At 41.8% G+C, this 7163-nt stretch overlaps 1 protein-coding gene across 7 annotated transcripts in view; it reads left to right on the forward strand.

Annotated features, from left to right (window-relative positions):
• foxp2 (forkhead box P2) overlaps nt 1-7163 on the forward strand; it is a 208542-nt gene that overhangs the window by 136133 nt on the left and 65246 nt on the right. The window lies entirely within an intron of this gene.

The following is a 7163-nucleotide window of genomic DNA, read 5'->3' on the forward strand; positions in this document are numbered from 1 at the left end:
ATCCCCTCACACACTCTCACACACACGCTCTCTCATTCACACACAGGACCCACCCACACACACAGAGCACCTACACACACAGTCACTGCTACACATCTGCTCCCAAATGCGTCCAGAAACACGTTTTTACTTACTTGTAAAAAGTAATTGATATAAATAAATAGAAAAAAAGTTGAAGGTCATTCCTTAAATCAAGACTGCAAAATAGAGACCAAACTAATAATTGCTATGTCTGTCATTTCCAGAAAAATGGAGAATGAAATGATAAGTAGTGTTTTCCAGTAATTGTGATATATTTCATCAGTGGCAAGCATAAGAAATGATGGTCTAATTATTTCCAGAGAGGAGAGAAAGAAGCCACCGTGTCTCTGTCATAAATTTCCATTTTGTACACTACCCCCCTTCCATTCACACTCATACATACATGCACACACACACACACACACACACATATCCACTCACACACACACACACACACACACACACTCCCTCCGCTGTCCTCTCTCCCACTCTTTTACCTCTCTCCCCCAACTCAAGCCTCTCCATCGGGCCTGCATGTCCGACCCGCACAGGGGGCCCGGGTCGGTAATTGCCCCGGTGACAACTGGAAATGATAGAATAATTGTCAGGAGAGGCGTCTGGGCTTTCTTTTTTTTTAATGGGGCGAGGGTGATTTAAGTATGCATGAATGGCACGGCGGTGGTGGTGGTGGTGGTGGTGGTGAGGTGGCGAGAGAGGGAGAGGAGAGGAGAGGAGAGAAGAGGAGAGAGAGGGAGCAGGGGGAACTGGGGCGGGGGCTGGGTGGCGGGTGGCGGGGGGGAGCTGGCTTGTTTATGATGCCATCCCCCATAAACACGGCTGGAGTGATGACACAGATAGTGTTGCCTCTCCACGCGGTGACACCAGTCGACTTGTGGCCGTTGCTGCTAGACACCCTCGGCGGTGGCAGAGGCAAGCACTCTGTTCTCTGGTCAAGCTCTCTGGCACTCCTCACCTTCAGGTAAAAAAAAAAAAAAAAAAGAAAAAAAAAGTCAGACTGACTCTGTCCATCCATCCATCTATCCATCCATCATTCATCCACCCATCCATCCATCACTCCTCTGTCATCTGTAGTCGACTCCAGGCTCTTTGCTGTGTTTAATGGTTGTGTTTTATTGCCAGGCTGTGTCTCCTGCCTTCCCCGCTGGTCGTCCCACTGTGTAACCGTGCAGCCTTGGTCTGCGGGCTCTGTTAATCTGCTGCTTAATTAGTGCTGATGAATGGCTCAGTGTGTGTGCCCGTAAGTGTGTGTGCATCCGTACAAGTGAGTATGCGCGTGTGTGCACCGCCTTTGTGTTTGCGTGTCTGTATGAGCGCGTGCACGTACGTGTGTGTATGTGTGTGTGTGTGTGTGTGTGTGTGAACTCAATTACTGTGGTATTTTCTGCTGCTGCACTAGTTGGTCGGTGTGTTTTGGTGATTTTCAGATGTTGCTGCTTGCTTGCTAAGCTAATCATTGTTCATTAAAAATCAAGAGGACAGAGATTCACCACTATGCTGGAAAAAAAAAGGAGCACAGCCACTGTATAACCTTTCATAAGCTAATAACAATCAAATATTAATCAGTTGCAGACATGTGTTTTGAGAGGGCAAAGCTTTTACTTTAAGTTTGACTTATTTGTTTTTCTCCCATCTCTTGGTGCAGAAAAAAAAAAATCCCAAACTCTTAAGAGCAGATGTTTAGTTTGAAGAGGAGAGAGGTCACAAGATTGATAATCGGTAAAGCACTAATTATCTTTATCAAAGGCAAGTGGGATAATTTGTTTACTTAAATATTGATGAGGGTGAGCAAGGCATGGTATTGGGCTATTGTGGGCATATTATTAACATTTCATAGGCCTTTGTGCAGGAATGCGAAAGGGACTCCTCTTCATAATTTAATACCCTAATGCATAATGAGCTATGTGATTAGTTCACATGGAGAATTGGCCAAACTCCATTTTGAAGGCAGATAATTTACATTGTTCTCCAGAGTCTGGCATATAATAGGTTCTTTAGCGCAATAAAATTAAATGCTACACATTTTATATTTCAGCTTACAAATCCCCCTGGCAATATCCAGTTTTGAGTCTTCTTTTTTTTTTTGTTTTTTTTTTTCTCTTTTTCCACATCTGTCTCATGATGTTAAAAAAAGGGGGGGGGGAGAAAAAGAATTTTAAAATTGTTTAACTAAAACACATGTTACCTACATGTTTTATTTAGAATGCACACTGGCCAATTAACACTGTTCATTAGCAGAGCTGCGTTATTTGTTTTGAAAGTTTAACCAATCACTTTGTTATGCTAATTGTGATGTAATTTAATTTGAGTTCCCGTAATGATGATGCCGCTATTATCCACATAAATGATGCAGTTAAGCAGCACAGCCTCATTTGCATGTGCTTGAAGGGAGAGAGGCTGAAAGGAGCCGGCTCCCGTATCACTCTGCTTTAATTTTCCACCTCTGTTCACTCCTACCCTATGGGTCTTCCTGGCCTGTCGCTGGCTATTGATGATCAGCACTTTTATCTGAATTTTTTTTAATGACAAAGAGGCCTTTATTTGTCTGCTAACAGATTCCTCAAACTCCGGTGTAGAGAAATTAAATAATGGAAATATGAGACTATTAAAAAATGCAAATCATTATTTCTCAGTCGATGTATCAAACATGTGAACAATTGATTCGTATGCCCCCACCACACACACCTACACACAGATATACGCCCCTTACTTCTCATTTTCATTGCAAGGCTGCTTGGGAGGAGAGTGGCTTCTTGAATGTAACATTTCCATATCAAAGTGGTGCTTTGTTGGCAAGGTCTTAATTTTTTAAATCTGTTGATTCCATCAACATCTTTAGTTTGGACATTATTTAGATGTGGAGTGAGTATTTGGGTGTGTTTTTTTAAAACAGAGAGATGCAGTGAAGCAGTCAGTCAGTACAAACTGTCAACCAGTCTCTGTATATTTTTGTAAAATCAATTTCTTAATCCTAAGAGGAGCAGGAGTGATCCTTTCTTCCGAGCAGTTTTAAAGTCCCCAACCGGGCATAGAGAAAGTGTGACTAAGCCAGTGTTAAAGACTGCCCATTATCTATTTTTTCATGGGTTAGACTTTGGTAATTTTCCTGTGGAAAGATTATTTTTTTCTCCTGACCAGTCCCCTCCTGTTATGCCCCTAATTGGTTACATAAATCTTGTCTGGTATGAATGAGGAATGTTGCGGTGTTGTCAACTGCAATCTTCACCCTTATTTACCAATTCATTAAGATCTATCGATGCAGGACTGCTGAGGGGGAATGACAACATAAATCAGAGCTGGAGACATAATGGCCCTAATCAACCAGAAATAACTGGAAACGTCACAATGAGCTATGTCTCTGTAGCTGTGCCGGCCGCGGCTGGCTCCCTGCGCCTGTCCGCTGGATCTGCCGCGCTTTCGAGAGGACCGGAGAGTCAGGCCATCCTCCGCTTTACAGCAACTGTCATTAGCTCCTCTGATTTTTCTTCTCCCCTCGACAAGAACACTGGACCAGTGTAAAGAATTTGTCCATTTTCTCCTTTTTTTTTTTTTTTTGTTTTCCAACTCTGGCTCCATGTCAAAGCAGCTCAGTCCTGATCGCTTTAGTTCAGGTACAAAGTAAAATGTGTCTTCTCTGAGTGGAATACTTCCACGCATGAGGTCTATAAATACAGTTAGGTCGGAAGTACCCTGCATTCACCGGCGCACCTCCTCTACTCTTGGTAAAGATGATTGGACGAGACAATGAGGTCTCCCCTCTTTATAGGTCAATTAGCCCTGATTAGGTGGGCCGAGTTAATTAATGCAATTGGCAAATATGCAAATGAGAGCCGACTGATCAGCTTTCGTCACTGTCTTGCTCACCCACAGCGGCGGGGCTGTCTCCTGCTTCAGCAGAATGAGGTGGCTGATGGGGAACATGTAAATGATATGGGACGAGCCTAAATGCAGGAGAAAACTAGTTTCTCTCCTCCTCTTTTTCTCTTTCTGTTAGGGGTGTGCTGCGCTACAGTAATATATTTAACAAGTCTGCATTTATTGCTCTAGCTGTGTTTTTTTTTTGTTGTTGAGCATAGGCAAATATAGAGATACATTTTCATCTTAAAATATTTCCCCCATTTTTTTACGAAATGATTCATTGTTGATTTAATTAAAAAAATTTTTTCTTTCTTTTTTTTCCAGTAATTGGATAGCCATTGTACAATAACTATTTATCCATTGTCATATTTCACAGCTGGTTGTATTCATATAAAATGAATTTGTATTAACATAGTATCATGCACACTATTCATGAGTGCCTCTTGCATTTGATTCTAAGGAGACATTGTGCAGACCATACAATTGAACATGCACTTTACACTCTTTCCTCTGGTTTTCTTTGTCATTTTTTTTTTTTTTTCCTCCTCTGTACTCCACAAACACTGACTCTGACACACACTCACACTCCATTCAGGGACACTTACACACTGTGGCAAATAGTCTGTCTTTTATCTTATTCTGCCTCATCTCCTTATTGTAAATAGAAGAGAATTAAGTTCTGAACATTCTTGACTGAATGTCTCCTATCACAGAACTACAATTTATTGTCAGCTCAAATGAAGAATTGAAATATGACTGAGGTTTTCTCAATGTAGGGCTCATTGGACAGGAGATAACCACATTTGATTCTGTTGCTTTGAATAATGTTAATCCTGAAAAAAAAGCAAAGTCCATTATTCATATTCATCTCTTTTCATTTGGCCCCACTCCTGATTTTGTAAATATGATTTCTTCAGCCCCCTTTTTTCCAAAGCAATCTTTATTCACCGGTGAAGCACTTTTGAAATTCCTCTATCTGAGAGCAGAAACCATTACCATACACAGGTTTATAAGAAGTAGTCATTAATGCTCTTTTATGGTGGCCCTTTAGTGCCAAAAAGGAAGCTTTTAATTCTAAGGCATGGCAGCCTGGCTTGCTTTACTTAATCCGGAGGACTGGGTTTTGTCGAACGTAGCTTTCCAAGTGGTCGTTTTTCCGACTCCAAACTCACTGCTTGAAGCTGACGCCTGTAATAAACTGCTTGTGGTGTCTCTGGGCTGTGACAACTCGCTACCAGGAAAAAAATTACAGTACACACCCAAATACAAACAAACATATGATCATAATCAAGGATTTGTTAAAGGCGTACATTTATGCTAAGCCTTGAATAAATGTATGCAAGGCCTTCTGATTAAGTAATTTAAAACTTTTTTTTGCTCTCCATGATTTGGTCTGAGATTAGATTTATCATTTTAAAATGCAGTGGTTTTAGCACCGTTTTTTTTTTTTTTTTTTTTTAGTCAGCACATATGTGGCATTTTGATTTATTAAGCAATCTGAAGTATTGAATATGTGAGCCCTTGCCCTTGCCCAGTTACTTCTTTATTTTGTATGCATAGTAACTTATGGCAATGATGAATTAATTTCACTCAAGCACAGAATCTGTGATTATTTTAAATGGTAACCATATCTCGACTTGATCAGAGAGCTGTGAGGAGTCAGCAGACTGTGAAATGTAATTTCTATTATTTTTTTTTTATTTGGATCTTACAAACCAAAAGAATTCCAGCCAGCCACCTGAAATGTGAACTGATAATGAACGGACGTCTGGGATCACAGATTTACCGTTCTTTTTTTTCTTTTTTTTTTCCCCTTTCTTCCTTTTTTGTCATCCTAATGAAAATATTTTTTGCAACTCATGCATATAAAATGAGGGAATGGATCAGTGTTCTAGATAGAGACACAGTGGAGAACATCACATTGAAAATGGATAGCCCAGAGACTGTGAACGGACCAGTGTCAAGCCCATTGTGTGTTAACAACGTAATGTGTGTGTGTGTGTGTGTATGTGTGTGTTAAATTCCCCAGTGTTCCCCAGACAGTGTTAGAGCACAGCAGAAAGCTGTGTATTCCCACTAGATGGATGGCCAGTGTCATAGTGTGTGTTTACTGCACATGATAGAGCGGGAGACAGGCCAGGTAATGAGGCTACATTAAGGGCTTTTAGAGCTCGCAAACAAAGATGGAGGGCTGCTTCTTTCCCCTTTAATGATAGGTGTGTGTTTGGTGTGTATGTGCGAAAGAGAGAGAGTGTGTGTGTGTGTGTGCGTGTGAGGCAATGAAAGGCTCAATTCGCCTTACACCTTTGTTGTGTCACTTATTGGAAGAAAGAGGAGAAATTCTCCCAATCTCGGGGCTAAATGCGTCGTCAGGACCCTTTCTCAGATTGCGTACCTGATGGAAGAGACAGATTTGCGTAAGTGCAAGATTCGAGAGTAAATATTTGCTCGAGCTGAAGAGGGATAGAAAGCATGGGTATGGTTGCACAAGGAATGAGACAAAAGCTGGAGTTGGTCTGAAGCTTTACAAATAAAGTGTGTGTCTATCTTTGCTTCATCAGGAAATGCCTTTCTTTCTTTTGAGCCTCCACCTCAATAGAAATGTTGGAGCCATCAGCGATTGACAGTAAATTCAGAGAACATCGAGTTATCTGCGTCTCTCACTATCTTCCCACCAACCCACAACCTAAACACTAAGTGTCACTATCATTTCCCTTCCCAAAGCTATACATCTACAGAATTACCAGTGTTTTACCAGGGCAATAACAGCCCTCCTCTCTATTTCCGATCATGATAATAAGTGGTCTAGGTTCTCCCTCATTGGAAGATTATGGCTTGAGGAAATAGCATCAAATGGCGGGTGTGTTGAAATGCAGGACACCGGCAATTTATGGGATGTCAAACACACGTGCGGGCAAGCCGGCAGCCTCACTCATGCGGCATTAAAGCAGCCTGCACAGCAGCAGACCCCACTCGATATTGTAGCTGGGGGTGGCGTGGCTTCCTTCTGAACCCGGTTGGTTTAGGACAGGCTGAGCCAGGGTCAGGGCTGGTACCCCTCAGGGAGAGGGTACAGCACATAGAGGACCTGCGGTTGACACACACATACAAACACACACACACACTCAAATGCAGATACACGCATGCAGTCACACCCTCAGGTGCCGAATATTGTCGCTATCTGTCTCTCTTGAATATTGTGTGTATATGTGTGTGTGTGTGTGTGTGTGTATGTATATGTGTGTCTCTATCTGTGACAGTTCCAT

This window comes from Thunnus thynnus, chromosome 23 (genome assembly GCF_963924715.1).
Source record: "Thunnus thynnus chromosome 23, fThuThy2.1, whole genome shotgun sequence".
NCBI lineage: Eukaryota > Metazoa > Chordata > Actinopteri > Scombriformes > Scombridae > Thunnus > Thunnus thynnus.